Raw genomic sequence first — 16,786 nt, 5'->3', positions numbered from 1 at the left:
TTTTTTTAACGAGAATTGGCATGCTTGCTAAAGAAAATCGCCGTCCATCCCACAACATAAGATATCATAAAAATACGTTCGATTACCATGCTCAGATTTTATCATTTCAAGTAAAAACAATCGACTCCAGTGGAGATGATACGATGCACTGCATTTGCAGCAGGGAAGGAGAGGAGAGAGGGGCAGGGCATCATTACTGGGCCTGGCGCTCGCGCTCACATCAACCATCAATGATGCGCGCCGAACCATTTGGGAACGAAAACTGATGAATGCTCTGCCCTGCCACCCTCCTCCTCTCCCACGTCAAGCTGACCCGCGTTGCTTCTCCGCGCCACCATCCCAGCTGGAATTCACTCCCCCACCATCCCGCTCCGGTTTCCGCGACAAGCGAGCGAGTAAAACCGAGGCGTGCGTGCGGCCTCTGTCGCCGGCGAGGCCAGGCGGCGCCTGGAAATTACCCCGCTGCCCTCGCCCACGCGCTGGCGCAGTGCGGTGGGGCGTCCCGACGTCCCGTCGTCACGTCGAGGGGGCAGGAGCGTAAAATCACGGCGCCGCGCTCGCGCGGGAAATCCGGAAGCGGAGTGGCGTGGTACTGCGGCCCAGGGTGTCGCCCGTCCGTCCGTCCTTGCCATCTCAGAACCTTTCAATACAACCACCCCCGAGAGGCCGAGACTATTGCCATCCATCATCGCACCAGCAGCGGCTCTTCCCCCATTCCGCGTGGGGGGCTAGGGTTTCCATCGCGCTCTCCCCGCCTCGCCCCTCGCCGTCGCCGGCCAGGGGCCCCCGATCGGACCGGCGCCGGGGCCTCCTCGCCGCGGAGGGCTCCGGCCGGCTCGCGCTCGCCGGATGCGGCCGGTTCCGAGGTACAGGAACGCCCTCTCGCGCCGCTGTGCGACACTGCCTTTTCTTCTTCCGTGCCCGTGCGCTTATTGGTGGGTTGTTTCGGGGGGCGTAGCTTGCGATGATCTCTCTAGCGGAATGTGCGGTGGCGCTGGGGATTTTTGTTTGTGTCCTCGATGGTTCCGTTCCTGAGAAGGGGAGCGCCGCCGCATCACTCTGGGAGAATGTTGGTGCCCCGACGATGCTTTAGCGGTAGTAAGCTGCTCGAGATCGTTTGTAGGTGCATTGGTGGACATCCTTGTCTCTGCAGCGACTCCTGAAGGAGTTGCTGCGACTAGTACTCTGTTGTGCACATGCTTCTCGTTGTAGACTTGTAGGATCCTTGCAGTGTTGCTGTATGAATGCATCTAGTACTCTGTGGTGATCCGTGATCTATCTAGCTGCGGATCACAAAGTCAAATGCCAGTTGCTGTACTAGTTGATTGGTACAGTTAGCAATTGATTTTCTTTAGTTCAGCTTGCACATATTCAGTGTGGTCTGGGTATGTTCGTCCTGCGGAACAAAGCTGGAAAGTGACTAGTTAATCCGGTAAAACCAAGCATGGAAAATGTGGATGTAAAATCCTGGCAGTTTAGTGAGTAATGTCTTGGGAGCAGGACGCACATTCTCCAGTGGTGACCTTTCTCTGCTTTGTTGGAATACTGTAGGATGTACATCTGATTACAAAAGTACTGATGCATAAATCTATTGCTGGTTCCACGAGCCTACTCTGAACTTCTGAAAATGTGTAGTTAACAAAAGTGACTAGTTAACTATTACGATCCACGAGCTTTGTTGGAACCTGGAGCACTTCACATTACAGCATCATCTCACCTCAGCTTCACATCTGACATGTGTAGTTAACTATTACCTCCATCCCAAAATTCTTGTCTTTGATGTGTCTAGATACGGATGTATCTAGGGAGTATATAACAAGGTGTTTTGCACATTGTTTCTTGGTGGTGGGGTTGTACATGCTACCATGAATGCCAAATATTGCCTGTTGTCCTATATGAGATAAGATGCCATCATATGGCCTTTGGTACGCTTGCCTTTGATAGTTCTATGCAGTCTCACAATTTGAGTGAGCAATAGCTTGGGATGTGATTGAAGATGCAACTGCGAATGGCCTTTGTTAATGGTAACGACTATAAAAGCAGATAATGACACTTGATAATATGCAACTTGAAGAGAAAAAAAGACGATGGGGCTATTGGTTTACTAGTTACTTTTACTTTTGTAGTCATAAATACAAGCAGCATACATGTCAAAATTTTATGACAAGAAGAGTAAAGCAACCATTGGAACATCAATCTTGCACCCAATCGAGTCATTCTACATGCATCAGTTCACTTGGCTATTTCAAATTAGAGTAAGAAATGTGGTAAAAATATATTCCAGAATTCATGAAGGACTGGTTGTGGCATGTGAAAATTATAATAATTGCCCTTATTGTATTGTTGAAGTTGTTATGTATTGGTTGTAATGGAATTGGACCCTTCAAGCCTAGTGGTCAAATGATCAAGCCGAACTTAACCAGTAAAGTTCTCAGGCCGTGCTTTTCTCCTGGACATTGCCTAAATTTGAAATCGATAGTTGTTACACTGATGGTTTGTACGTAATATTTTCCAACAGCATGTTTCTTCGGTAAGCTTGGTAAAAACCTTGTCTGCTCGCTGCCCTTGTACCACAGTCCAAGCTAACATGATGCCTTTCAGTAGAACAAATAAAAACATGAGTACTTTGACTTTCAGCAAAAGCGGCATCAAGTCCAGCATAATTACTTTTGTGAATTATTATGTACTCCCTCCGTCCCAAATTACTCGTCGCAGAAATGGATGTATCTAGAACTAAAATACATCTAGATACATCCGTACCTATGACAAGTAATTCGGAACGGAGGGAGTACCTGCTTAAGCTTACTTGTTTATCCACATTATTCCTGGAGCTGCCTATTGCAAATGTTATTGCCGGTTATGTTTTTGTACAAAAATTGCTTGCTGCAGCCTTTTACCAACATCACTTCATTAAGACATCTGCTCTTTTGCAGTGTAGAGCAATGGGGAATGGAGCCAAGGCCGCTGATGATGTTAGGGAAGGGCAACTCAAGCTCATGGATCAATGTCTTGCCGCCACAAGCCCGGCAGTTGTGCATACTGCTCTTCTTTGGGGCTTGGCAAACCTAACCTGAGTCTCCTCAGGCCAAGACCCAGCGCAGCGACTCCTTGTAAGAGGAGGCATTCGTCTGCACGTGCCCATCAACAACTCCTGCAACTATTCTCCACTAACACCGATGACCTCGTCCAGGCACTAACCTGTCCTGGATGAGCTATGGTGATACCTACCTACCGAAGTACTATTATAGCCATCACTAATCTTTCTTCCTTAGTTTCCCTCCGTCTTCACTGCGGTTATTACCACTAATATTATGTAAGGTTTATTTTGGTTTGCTGTGAACCAATTTGGAAATTGGTGGATCATCGTGGTAGTACCATTTCATAGTGTTGGATTCTAGATGTCTGTACTGACTTCTGGTGCACGAATGAATGAATGACCAGTTATATGACGCCGCATTTCTGAACGTTGGTGATTTGCTTGTGTACTGGAATCTTGCTGATGATACCTTGAACTAATGGAAGGTTATGTTGATGAGAGTTGAGTTGTGTTGTAGCTGCATGAAAAAGCCTTGTGTACTGTTTTGTTTTTGGAAAAGTATGTGGATTTATTATAAAGGTTCAACCTTGCACCATCGGACGACCACAGCCATCATCTCTGCTTCTTTGTTGGAGCTGGCTTTGATTTTGTCACTGACAACCAACTTCTTTGTCGGAGCTGGTTTTGATTTTGTCGATGACAACCATCCGCCGACTCCGTTCTAATGGACGAACTCGGATTAAAGCCTGAAAGACTATCTTGAAGATGAAGCATCGCCATCCGCTAAAATGCCACCTTGGCGAGAAAAATAATAATTATGACCTAACTACTCCCTCTGTTCGTAAATATAAGTCTTTGTAGAGCTTTTGCTATAAACCACATACGGATGTAAATAGATGCATTTTAAGTGTAGATTTATTCATTTTGCTCCGTATGTAGTCCACCTAGTGAAATCTCTACAAAGACTTATCAAGAGATAAGAGAAGGATGTTCCTACAAGCCTCCTCAGCGATTTGGATTCCTGGTCGTTGGATCTGGCTGCTTGATGCGATCTGGGCCGTCAAATCAACCCCTAGAACGACCTCGTCCGTCGGATAAAAGAAGTTACTGCTGGAATGAATAGTTTCACCTCGACCGTGCCACCGCACGTAAATAGCCTACCCCACCGGGGGCATTTTCGTCATTTCACGCTTGCGCGTATAAATTGTGTCCCCGCTCCTGTGGAGATGACCTAGCCGCTCTCCCCCGCACTCACGCAGCCCCTCTCCTCTTCCTCCCGTCCCCCCTCCTGCCCACTCGCTCGATCCCCACTGCTCGCCGCCCCGGACGCCGGCCGATTCCGGCCGCCCCGTCGCCGCCCGGCACACACGCGGCTGCAGCTCTACTAGCTTCACCTCGTCGATCCACTTTTCCTCGACTCCTGTGGTCGCCCCCATCAATTTCCCCCTGCGAGGGTTTCGGTTGTGGAGGTCGACCTCGCCTCCGGCAGCCGCCTGCTCGTTGCCCGACGCGATTGGACCGCGGACATCAACACGAAAGAGGTGTTGTTCATCATCATCAATCTGCCTTGGGTTCACCGGATTCAAGAAAGGGCACGGGCGGCAACTCCCTCCTGGATCCATCCGTTGCAGGCGTGCAGGCAACTCCGGTGAGTCCACCCTGATGCATTATTTGTACCTCGCGCACTTTTTCCCTCTCTCGTGGTTCGGCGGGGAGCGAGCGGCGGTTGCAGATCGATGCCATGTGGTGGAGCGGTGGGGGGTTTGTAGGGGGAACCACTGTTGGAAATATGCCCTAGAGGCAATAATAAATTGATTATTATTATATTTCCTTGTTCATGATAATCGTTTATTATCCATGCTATAATTGTATTGATAGGAAACTCAGATACATGTGTGGATACATAGACAACACCATGTCCCTAGTAAGCCTCTAGTTGACTAGCTCGTTGATCAATAGATGGTTACGGTTTCCTGACCATGGACATTGGATGTCATTGATAACGGGATCACATCATTAGGAGAATGATGTGATGGACAAGACCCAATCCTAAGCCTAGCACAAAGATCATGTAGTTCATATGCTAAAGCTTTTCTAATGTCAAGTATCATTTCCTTAGACCATGAGATTGTGCAACTCCCGGATACCGTAGGAGTGCTTTGGGTGTACCAAACGTCACAACGTAACTGGGTGACTATAAAGGTGCACTACGGGTATCTCCGAAAGTGTCTGTTGGGTTGGCACGAATCGAGACTGGGATTTGTCACTCCGTGTAAACGGAGAGGTATCTCTGGGCCCACTCGGTAGGACATCATCATAATGTGCACAATGTGATCAAGGAGTTGATCACAGGATGATGTGTTACGGAACGAGTAAAAGAGACTTGCCGGTAACGAGATTGAATAAGGTATGGGGATACCGACGATCGAATCTCGGGCAAGTATCGTACCGCTAGACAAAGGGAATTGTATACGGGATTGATTAAGTCCTTGACATCGTGGTTCATCCGATGAGATCATCGTGGAACATGTGGGAGCCAACATGGGTATCCAGATCCCGCTGTTGGTTATTGACCGGAGAGTCATCTCGGTCATGTCTGCATGTCTCCCGAACCCGTAGGGTCTACACACTTAAGGTTCGGTGACGCTAGGGTTATAGAGATATTTGTATGTGGTTACCGAATGTTGTTCGGAGTCCCGGATGAGATCCCGGACGTCACGAGGAGTTCCGGAATGGTCCGGAGGTAAAGAATTATATATAGGAAGTGCTATTTCGGCCATCGGGACAAGTTTCGGGGTCATCAGTATTGTACCGGGACCACCGGAAGGGTCCCGGGGGTCCACCGGGTGGGGCCACCTATCCCGGAGGGCCCCATGGGCTGAAGTGGGAAGGGATCCAGCCCAAAGTGGGCTGGGGCGCCACTTCCCCCTAGGGCCCATGCGCCTAGGGTGGGGGAAACCCTAAAGGAAGAGTCCTAGGAGGGGAAGGCACCTCCTAGGTGCCTTGGGGGGGAGGGAATCCTCCCTTGGCCGCCACCCCAAGACCCATCTAGGGCTGCCGCCCCTCTAGGGGTGGGAACCCTAGAGGGGGCGCACCCTCCTCCCTCTCCCCTATATATATGAGGCCTAGGGGCTGCCCAATACACGCGATCTGATCTCTGCCTCTTGGTGCAGCCCTCCCTCTCTTTCTCCTCATATCTCGCGGTGCTTGGCGAAGCCCTGCGGGATTGCCATGCTCCTCCACCACCACCACGCCGTTGTGCTGCTGCTGGATGGAGTCTTCCTCAACCTCTCCCTCTCTCCTTGCTGGATCAAGGCATGGGAGACGTCACCGGGCTGTACGTGTGTTGAACGCGGAGGTGCCGTCCGTTCGGCACTAGGATCATCGGTGATTTGGATCACGACAAGTACGACTCCATCAACCCCGTTCTCTTGAACGCTTCCGCTTAGCGATCTACAAGGGTATGTAGATGCACTCTCCTTCCCTCGTTGCTGGTCTCTCCATAGATAGATCTTGGTGACACGTAGGAAAATTTTGAATTTATGCTACGTTCCCCAACAACCATGCCATGGCGGGTGAGGCGGACTGTGCCGACTAGAGAGGTGCAGGCGCTTTTGATGGGGCGGATGGTTCACGGCCGGCCTGTGGCGAAGGGAGGGGCGTTGATGTACAGGACGTAGGAGAGCATGGTGATGCTTCCGTACAGCGTGGTGACCATAGCGGGGCGTGCCTAGGTGCATGGGGGCGAGCTGGAGTTTGTTTCTGTTGATGGGCTCGTGGGAGGGGTCGTACCTTAGGGGAGGTGGCGACGGTGGCTTAGGCTTGTTGTTTTCTTCCATATGCAGATTTCAGGCTTTATGTTGCCGCCTGATTTATTCAGTTCAGAGGCTATGAGCAAGTTTTAGGCTGCTGCTACTGTCTATCTATGCATGTTTGTCCTCGCCTTCTATGTCGTTGTTGATGTTTATCTATACAAGTCTATGTTGATGCCTTTTATTTTCCAGTTGTCTGACGGTGAACTAGGAGTTTTTTTTGCTGATTAGAGATGATGCTGCTACTTTTATTTTTTCTAGTTGATTGATGAACTAGATGTAGTCACCGGTTTGGTGTTTACAGTCCTGTGAATGGCATATGTTTATTTGTGTCATCATTGCTGCTTCCTATCTCCTTTTCTCTGCATCTCAACATATTTTTATCATCATGAGAATCCTCGGTCTTGTAGTTTATCTGTAGTGTCAAGCTTATCTTATTCCTGTCAATAGTTACCTTGTTTTTTCCAGGCAACATCAGTAGCTTTTTCCTAAACAAAATGCATGCATTTGATCCTTGGGTAAAAGCTAACCTGAATTGCATATTGGTTATGTGAGAAGTGCCCTCTCTCCCTCTCTCATGGTGTGTTTCTTCCTCCTCTGTGTGTTTTCTTAAACAGGGGGAGGGGGTGTCGATATGCCAAGCAGGAAGAAAGCTGGATCCGGATGCAAGGGGCAGGCGGACAGACAATAAGGTGTGTGCCGACTACACAACTGCCAACCTTTTCTGTTTTAGTGATATATTTTTTTGTGATGTTTCCTCTAGACACAAACCATAATTGTTTCGAATATAACTAACATTTTTTATTTCTTAGGAGTGTATTTCAGTACAAGGGGGAATTTAATTTGATAGTCCATGTCAGCAGTTGCCATTTTTTTTTACTGTTTTGACCATATTAACCATTGAGTGGTTGTCAGATTAATCATACCTTGTTGTCATATGTTTTTTCATATGACCTTGCCATGTTTATAAACCCGTAGTTGCCGTGAATATACTTTGCTATCCGCGACAAGGGGGTGGTTGCCATTTTTTTTATAAATACATGGTTGTTGTGTTTAATAAAGCGTAGTTGTCAGGTTTTAAGTGGGGTGTAGTCAGATATACAACACCTGGTTGTCAGGTTTTAATGATGTATAAGCAGGTGTAGTTGTAGTGCAGGTGCTTGGTTTGCTGCTGATTTGCTACCATTATGATTCCCGGTCGTTGAAGAAGCCGGTGGTTCCACTCATAAGTAACTGAAAACAAGTGGATGCTCCTTTGCCATCTCCTGTGCACAAAATTTGTGAACTCATTGTGATTCAGAAATACATGGTAGCGTGCAACAGAATATTCTGTGGTTATTTTACTGATGTAGCTTACCAATCATGTTATTTGCTGTTACCAACATGTACCTGATTTTGGCCATTGTCGTTTAATATAGTTTTTGGTCTCATTAACAACACACGTTGGTGTCAAGATGAGTGACATGGCCTGCTATGATCAACAACTTCTGAGTCATAGGATTTGATGCATTATTCTGTGTGAAAAAGGGCAATGAATGCATGAATTAAGTTTTTTTGGTTTGAAGCCACCAGCAATTTCTACGTATAACTATACTAATAGATGAGAGCATGTGTGCATATGTATGTGGTTTTCAAGGAGAATTATGTGACCGTGGCGTTCGTGCTCGTCGGCGGGACGGTGCAAGGCGCAACTCCGACGTGGTCGCGTGGTGGATGTGCGGTGTAGGAAGCGGTTCCTTGCCGGTTGGACGGCGTTCATGCGCAACCCCGGTGCCCACTGAGTACTGCCTCAGCTACAACCTCCCTCGGTGAGCTCCATCTTCCTCCTGCTCATCTGCTTCGGCTACTATATTAGACATGGTCGTGGCTATATTGATGTGGTGCTTGTCTGGTTGATGCTCTATGCCCTACTCATGCATCGGTCCCTACCTGAGCTCTGTAGTTGTGGATGCATGCTACTCTAGGGTTTGCAGGATGTTGTTCATGTTTGGTTGCTATCATAGGAGCTCCTGTGATGATTTGGTTTACATGTGGATGTCGTATAGCTATGCTCCTGGATTTGCTAAGTTGACCAGTGGTGTTAGTGCTAGTGCGATGATGATTAACATTGGCTGAAATAAGTGTGCCTTTGAGCAATCGAGGCATCGGTGGGTATCAAGTTGGATCCTCCCTCTTGTCTCTAGAATCCTTTTTGATCATGTGATACTTGTTGTTCTGCCCTTGGATGGTCATTCTTGTTGAGTGATAACCAGGGTAGCTACCTTGTATAAAAAAATTGATCTGGTGATAAGAGATGACGGGGTAGGCTATATGATTGAGGAAAGGCGAACCTGAGCCCACTATGCAATGAACCCTGAACCCTCTTTATTTGTATTTAAAGGTGTTGCTTATTTATCGAGAATCCATCCAGAAAGTAAAGAAGGATGTTCCTACAAGCCTCCTCAGCGATTTGGATTCCTGGCCGTTGGATCTGGCTGCTTGATGCGATCTGGGCCGTCAGATCAACCCCTGGAACGACCTCGCTCGTTGGATCAGATCCTGTACTGTAGGAATGAATAGTTTCACCTCGACCGTGCCACCGCATGTAAATAGCCTGCCCCGCCGGGGGCATTTTTGTCATTTCACGCTTGCGCGTATAAATTGCGTCCCCGCTCTCGTGGAGATGACCTAGCCGCCTCTCTCCTCGGCTACAACTGAAGGAAATATACCCTAGAGGCAATAATAAAGTTATTATTTATTTCCTTATAATCATGATAAATGTTTATTATTCATGCTAGAATTGTATTAACCGGAAACATAATACATGTGTGAATACATAGACAAACAAAGTGTCACTAGTATGCCTCTACTTGACTAGCTCGTTAATCAAAGATGGTTATGTTTCCTAACCATGAACAATAAGTTGTTATTTGATTAACGAGGTCACATCATTAGTTGAATGATCTGATTGACATGACCCATTCCATTAGCTTAGCACCCGATCGTTTAGTATGTTGCTATTGCTTTTCTTCATGACTTATACATGTTCCTATGACTATGAGATTATGCAACTCCCGTTTGCCGGAGGAACACTTTGGGTGCTACCAAACGTCACAACGTAACTGGGTGATTATAAAGGAGCATTACAGGTGTCTCCAAAGGTAGATGTTGGGTTGGCGTATTTCGAGATTAGGATTTGTCACTCCGATTGTCGGAGAGGTATCTCTGGGCCCTCTCGGTAATACACATCACATAAGCCTTGCAAGCATTACAACTAATATGTTAGTTGTGAGATGATGTATTACGGAACGAGTAAAGAGACTTGCCGGTAACGATATTGAACTAGGTATTGGATACCGACGATCGAATCTCGGGCAAGTAACATACCGATGACAAAGGGAACAACGTATGTTGTTATGCGGTCTGACCGATAAAGATCTTCGTAGAATATGTAGTAGCCAATATGGGCATCCAGGTCCCACTATTGGTTATTGACTGGAGACGTGTCTCGGTCATGTCTACATTGTTCTCGAACCCGTAGGGTCCGCACGCTTAAGGTTACGATGACAGTTATATTATGAGTTTATGCATTTTGATGTACCGAAGGTTGTTCGGAGTCCCGGATGTGATCACGGACATGACGAGGAGTCTCGAAATGGTCAAGACGTAAAGATTGATATATTGGAAGCCTATGTTTGGACATCGGAAGTGTTCCGGGTGAAATCGGGATTTTACCGGGTTACCGGGAGGTTACCGGAACCCCCGGGAGCCATATGGGCCTTCATGGGCCTTAGTGGAAAGGAGAAAGGGGCAGCCCAAGGTGGCTGCGCCACTTCCCCCTCCCCTAGTCCTATTAGGACTAGGAGAAGGTGGCCGGCCCCCCTCTCCCTCTTTCCCCCTTTGGGGAATCCTAGTTGGAATAGGATTGGAGGGGAGTCCTACTCCCGGAAGGAGTAGGACTCCTCCTGCGCCCTCCTCCTTGGCCGGCGCCCCCTCCCCCCTTGGCTCCTTTATATACTGAGGCAGAGGCACCCCAGAAACACACAAGTTGATCCACGTGATCTATTCCTTAGCCGTGTGCGGTGCCCCCTGCCACCATATACCTCGATAATACTGTAGAGGAGTTTAGGCGAAGCCCTGCTGCTGTAGTACATCAAGATCGTCACCATGCCGTCGTGCTGACAGAACTCTTCCCCGACACTTTGCTGGATCGGAGTCCGGGGATCGTCATCGAGCTGAACGTGTGCTCGAACTCGGAGGTGCCGTAGTTTCGGTGCTTGATCGGTTGGATCATGAAGACGTACGACTACTTCCTCTACGTCGTGTCATCGCTTCCGCAGTCGGTCTGCGTTGGGTACGTAGACAACACTCTCCCCCTCGTTGCTATGCATCACATGATCTTGCGTGTGCGTAGGAAATTTTTTGAAATTACTACGAAACCCAACAACAACCACCCTTGGTGAGCTCCGTCTTCCTCCTGCTCCTCTGCTTCGGCTACTGTATGGGACAAGGTCGTGGCTATGTTCATGTGGTGCTCCTATGGTTGTTGCTCTATGCCCTACTCATGCATCGGTTCCTACTTGAGATCTGTAGTAGTGGATCCATGCTATTCTAGGGTTTGCAGGCTGCTGTTCATGTTCAGTTGCTATCATAGGAGCTCGTGCGATGCTCTGGGTTACATGTGGGTGCCCTGGTCCTGTAGCTATGCTCCTGGATTTGCTAAATTGATCAATGGTGTTTGTGCTAGGGCAATGATGATTAACCATGGCTGAAATAAGTATGCTTTTGAGCAATCGAGGCACCTGTGGGTATCAAGTTGGATCCTCCCTCTTGTCTCTAGAATCCTTCTTGATCCTGTGATACCTATTGATCTGTCCTTGGATGGTCATTCTTGTTGAGTAATAACCAGGGCAGCTCCATTGTATAAACAGATTTATCTGGTGATAAGAGATGACGGGGATAGGTTATATGATCGAGGAAAGGTGAATTTGAGCCCACTATGCAATGAACCCTTAACCCCTTTTATTTGTATTTAAAGGTGTTGCTTATTTGTGCTCGAGTGTTTATAGTTGTCTTATGTAAATATTTCTTCTCTCTCATATCTTTATTGCATAAAAGTTGTTCTTGATCTTTTATTGTTTGTTGTTGGACCTTGATTTCATCTGGTTAAGAGTAAGTTGCACATTGTTATGCTAGAAAGACTCGCTCCCAGCAAGTTGTCTGTTGAATGGCTTGTTTTAATTTGTTGATAAACCAGCAGAAACCACAGTGTCCTGTTTCTAATAACATCGTCTTTAGGCTGGTTAATGTTTGTATTGGAGTTGAGTATTTTTTTTATATTTGCTGTTTATATCCAATATTGCTCCGTTTCATTTAGGACATGCCTGATGAACACATTTATCTATATGCCCCTGATGAACCATGTATTTAATATTTAATACTATAAGGCATGCACAGGAAGCAAATAATCAAGGCTGGGAAAGAAGTGCCATGTCTAATTGCTCTTTATTGCTTGTGTAAACCAAAACAAAAACCGCCACAGACAACTATTTTGCATATATTCATCTGGTGCGAGCAGGGAGCACAATTAGTATCACTGTAAACACAAAACTAAATGAGAAGCAAAGTGGAATGTTTTATAGTGTAAGACATAGGATTGCACATTTCCAGTTGCAACTTGCAATTGAATTGTAAACTAAGTATTGTAATAACACTCTTTCATTGCCCCTCACTACCGTTGACCAATCTATCCAAATCATTATGTCATTTGTGCCTCCCACCATTGTCAAGAACCATGTTAACAAAAGGAAACTCCGAGCAGGAACCGTTCTTCAGGTGGCTTTCATTTCGCTCATCGTTCCTATATTTTATTTCGCTTGTTTTTTACCATCTTCCTTCTCTGTCTGTTTCATGGTTGGGACGGTGGTGTGGCGTTGGGGCTGTCTTGCGGGTCGACCGGAGAGGGAGCACACCGAGTGGGCTTCTGAGATGGCTGAGGTGATTATTTGCTCCCTTGTTTGTCTTTCTCTTTGTGATGTGTATGTGCTCATCAAGGGCTTTGTTGTTTTTTAGGGATCTGTCTAGGGTTTCCTGGTTAATCCATTCTGATTTTGGTCTGCTCATGCTCTTGGCTTCTGGACCGTGGTGCTCGAGGTGGTCTGGCTGTCATCGCCGCCCCTGCTCGATGCCGCGCCACCCGTTTTCCCCGCCGTCGACGAGCTTCTCGGGCTCTTCAATGATTCTTGCAAGGAGGTCATATGCAAGAGAGTAAGAGGTGTCTTCTTCTTCTTCTTCTTCTTCATCATCATCATCATCACCATCATGGAGAGAAACATAAGAAAACCATTAGTCTCATCATCTTATGGAGCTGAGTGTCGTCCCATAACTATTGTTGCATGATTTATCATATTATAGATGTTAATCAGGCCATTAAATTTGCATTGCATTGTTCCCCTAAACGAATTGCATTTTTGCTGTTATTGCTTATTGTTGTTGGCAGGACAAATATGTGTAGTTTATAGCACTGTTGCAGGATAAATGCAAATTTGATTCGCTTTTTTCTTGCACTGGCAACATCATCTCTGCATGTGCTGTTTAGGTTGTGTTAGTAATGACTAATGAGAAAGTGTGGCAAATAATCGCTGAACAGAGTCGGATGATTCATTCATGTGCTAGTGTCTCGCTATATGCCAATAGTTAGTCATGATTCATTTTCACTTCTGCATACGCTATTTTTTAGAAAGTGATCGCAATACTGTAGTTTTTACAAATTGCAAGGACGAAAAAAATCTCCAGTTCTATTTTAAAAGTAAAACCAGATGATCAGCACCGTCAACCACGTAGACTGATTTTGTAGGTTGATACTAGAGGCTAATTATATGTGAATTGCTGATGAGTAGAAAGCAAATGTATAGAGGGCATACCAACTACTGTAAGGTCGAGAATTCATATACATCATTTATGCATGGGTTTGTTGTATTTCTAATTTCCAAATGTTTACTATGTGTGTAGTTGCATAGTATTTCTTGATAATTCAGACGCAGTAATTATGCATGTGTGTGCCATGTATCTTATTCCAAATGCTTACTATTTTTGTCGTTGCATAGTGTTTGTTTATACACAATTGTATGGTGATCGTGATGCATACTTCTTTGGAATATAGAACCATGTTACATTGCTATTCTTACTTTTTATATTGGTGCAATTTTGATGAATTGCAGAGGCTGCTAAAAGACAGAGGCATACAGTGTTTTTTTAATTTCACTCAATCAGGTTAAAACACAAAACAATGTAAGTTTATGTTGCTTCTTGTATGGGTTAAATGTTTTTTACATGATTTTTCTCTGGTATACACACTTCATCTTTAATAACAGGTCATGTGACAATCTAGGAGTAGGAGTATTTGTTTGATATGTATTCATCATGCAACTTTGTCCAAACTGATAATCAGGTGGTAACTTTGTAAATAATAATTAGAGGCTTAGAACTTTCAGTAAATCCATAGTATTTACAGACTGGAATCACATTATTAGAAGTAGGTTTATAATCAAGTGAGAATCATGTTTTTGCAGGTTTCCTCAACTCTTTATTCAACAATTATGGTGATTTTGTTTCTGGATGCGGTCCTTTTCTTTTAACTTCTAATGTCAATGACAAAATTCTACACTCACCGTTTCTATAGTGAGGCACACTGGTTATATTTGCAGCTGCATGTGGATCGACCGCAGCCTCACTATTTTTGCCTACAAGTATATCATGGTTTTGGACAGGCTTCATACATTGTTGGTGCTAAATTTGTTTTTGGTGATTAATGCTACATTTACATTGATCCTTGCAACCCCAACTTGGTGGCATGTGTTTATTGTAAAAGTAGTGTGTCCGTGCATATCTATTTTGAAGCCCTTCACTTGCTAACACGAGTGACATCTAAGAATCAGAGTCCACTGATGAACAATTAATTATAATTGCACTGTATATCCTTTCTCCTGGGGGTTATTTGTTAGTCTTCTCTGACATTTAACTGGAAAATGCGTATTTTCGTCATTTCACTGATAGTATAATACTAAACTTAAACATGTATTCTTGGATGATAAGTGTGAGTTCTGGACTTCATGCCCTTTATCACAAATCGATAGTACGTACTTCAGAATTTAGTTGACATAAGATTAATCATATTCCTATTTTGAGCAGGAAAGAGTACCTTATTGAACCAACTCTTTGGGACTAATTTCAGGGAGATGGATACCTTCAGGGGAAGGTATACTCAATTTTCTTTACATATATTTCTTTCATTTTTTTCACTTCTCTTATCATGAAACTATGCTTTCAAATGTAGTACACCCTTAGATTTGATAGTATATTTCTATCGCTAGGAGAGGTATGTTTACTTGTAGTTTGATTCCCTTGTTCTTTTGACCTTTCGAGTAGCAAAGTACAACATTAGAGAGATACTGGAAGGTTATGTACTTGGTAAGTAGAATAGTTACTGGTACGGTTTGGCAACAATCACTGAACTGTCAATTAGACCTAGAAGATAAGAAATAAAGACACCATGCATTTTCTCTTCTTTCTGTCATTCTGTGAGCATTCGATGCTCCAACCAGAAAAACATGGACCTTAAAGCATCTAATGTACATCTATTCATCATAACTGGCCAGAGTTATATAACTGTAAACCTCTTGTGTTCTATTATAAATGAAGTAATTGAGGAAAATTGCTATATCTGTGACATCTTATGTGTAGATTCTTGCCTACTTGGTTGAAATTTGTAGTTGCTGGTACCGATGCCATTTAGCTTTCCCCCAAATTCTTGATTGATTGATCTTGAACTGTGGGAGCTGCTCACAAGCTTAACAAATGCCAGGGCCTTTAGTTTAATACAGAACCAGATGCAGTCATGAATGCAGAGCAGCTGGTGACTCCACTATATAAAGATCTTTGAAGAAATGAATTACATACAGCTTTACAGCAATCTCTATAGAATGGAAGCAAGTCATGTCTCTCGCTGGAAGGGGAAGGAGGAGAGCTCGACCGGAGCTCAGCAGATGAGGGGTGCCTTGATCCATCCGTTGGCGAAGGCGATCGCCTTCAAGATTAGAAGGGGAAATCATCGCTCACTGTACATACGTTTTAGAGGGAAATCACAAGTGCATTTTCTATACAAAACCATTATGTGGTCATCATAATGGAATAGCACTCATGAAGGCAGTTGAACCAAGCTATCTATGCCTAACTATGACTTCATAGTTTTATCGCCTCCATTGCCGTTGTGGTAGCTTTTGCTCTCTTATATTCCTACTCGTATAACTGAACTTAATGTGAGCTAATTTGTTTTTGTAATCTCATGACTGCATTGAACTTGATGTTGCGCTACTTCTGGGGTGGATTAATTTTTACAATCTCATGATTTTGTTGAACTCAATGATGTTACTCTTCTGAAATGTTTATTCTTTCCCATGAACCAGAAAATCAGTTGTTGACGTTTTAGATGTGCTAAACTTGCTTCCTACTGATGCATCATGCGGTTTGATCTTTCATCGCTTGGCATATCGGTTGGACTGGCACCCTCGCGCCAAGGCGCGTTGCCGATCTAGTATTTAGGAACGGAGGGGGTACTAACCAAAGCCGAGGCATTGAGATCCCCTTCCCCGACATCGGCGACCAAGTGTCAGTCAAATAGAAGACGAATTCATAGACTCGCCGAGGTAGCTTAGAGGTGATGAGTGCCATAGCCGCCGCAAACACGAGAGGGGAAATGGCCTTCTATGCCGTTGTTTGCTGTCACATGAAGGCGTCCTAGAACCCGCCTTAGAACATTGCGCGCGGGAGGCTTGACCGTTCAATTTAGCTACCCCTTTACGTAAAAGCATAGAGTACGCTTTCGGCAGGAAGTGATGTTATTCGGAAGTACGCTTTCGGAATAAAGAAAGAGGAATCTAAACAAATTCGTACTACTCCA

The 16,786-nt window shown here is 45.2% G+C and overlaps 1 long non-coding RNA gene across 1 annotated transcript; it reads left to right on the top strand.

Moving 5' to 3' along the window:
* The first annotated feature begins 278 nt into the window (after positions 1-278).
* LOC125554175 lies at positions 279-3,450 on the top strand. Its single transcript, XR_007304337.1, has 2 exons — positions 279-866; positions 2,934-3,450. It is a non-coding gene; the product is annotated as an uncharacterized LOC125554175 (long non-coding RNA).
* Positions 3,451-16,786: the final 13,336 nt, after the last annotated feature.

The sequence above is a fragment of the Triticum urartu genome, chromosome 4 (genome assembly GCF_003073215.2).
Source record: "Triticum urartu cultivar G1812 chromosome 4, Tu2.1, whole genome shotgun sequence".
Classification (NCBI taxonomy): domain Eukaryota; kingdom Viridiplantae; phylum Streptophyta; class Magnoliopsida; order Poales; family Poaceae; genus Triticum; species Triticum urartu.
The sequence above is the reverse complement of the archived record's forward strand: the minus strand, read 5'-3'. Positions and strand labels throughout refer to the sequence as shown.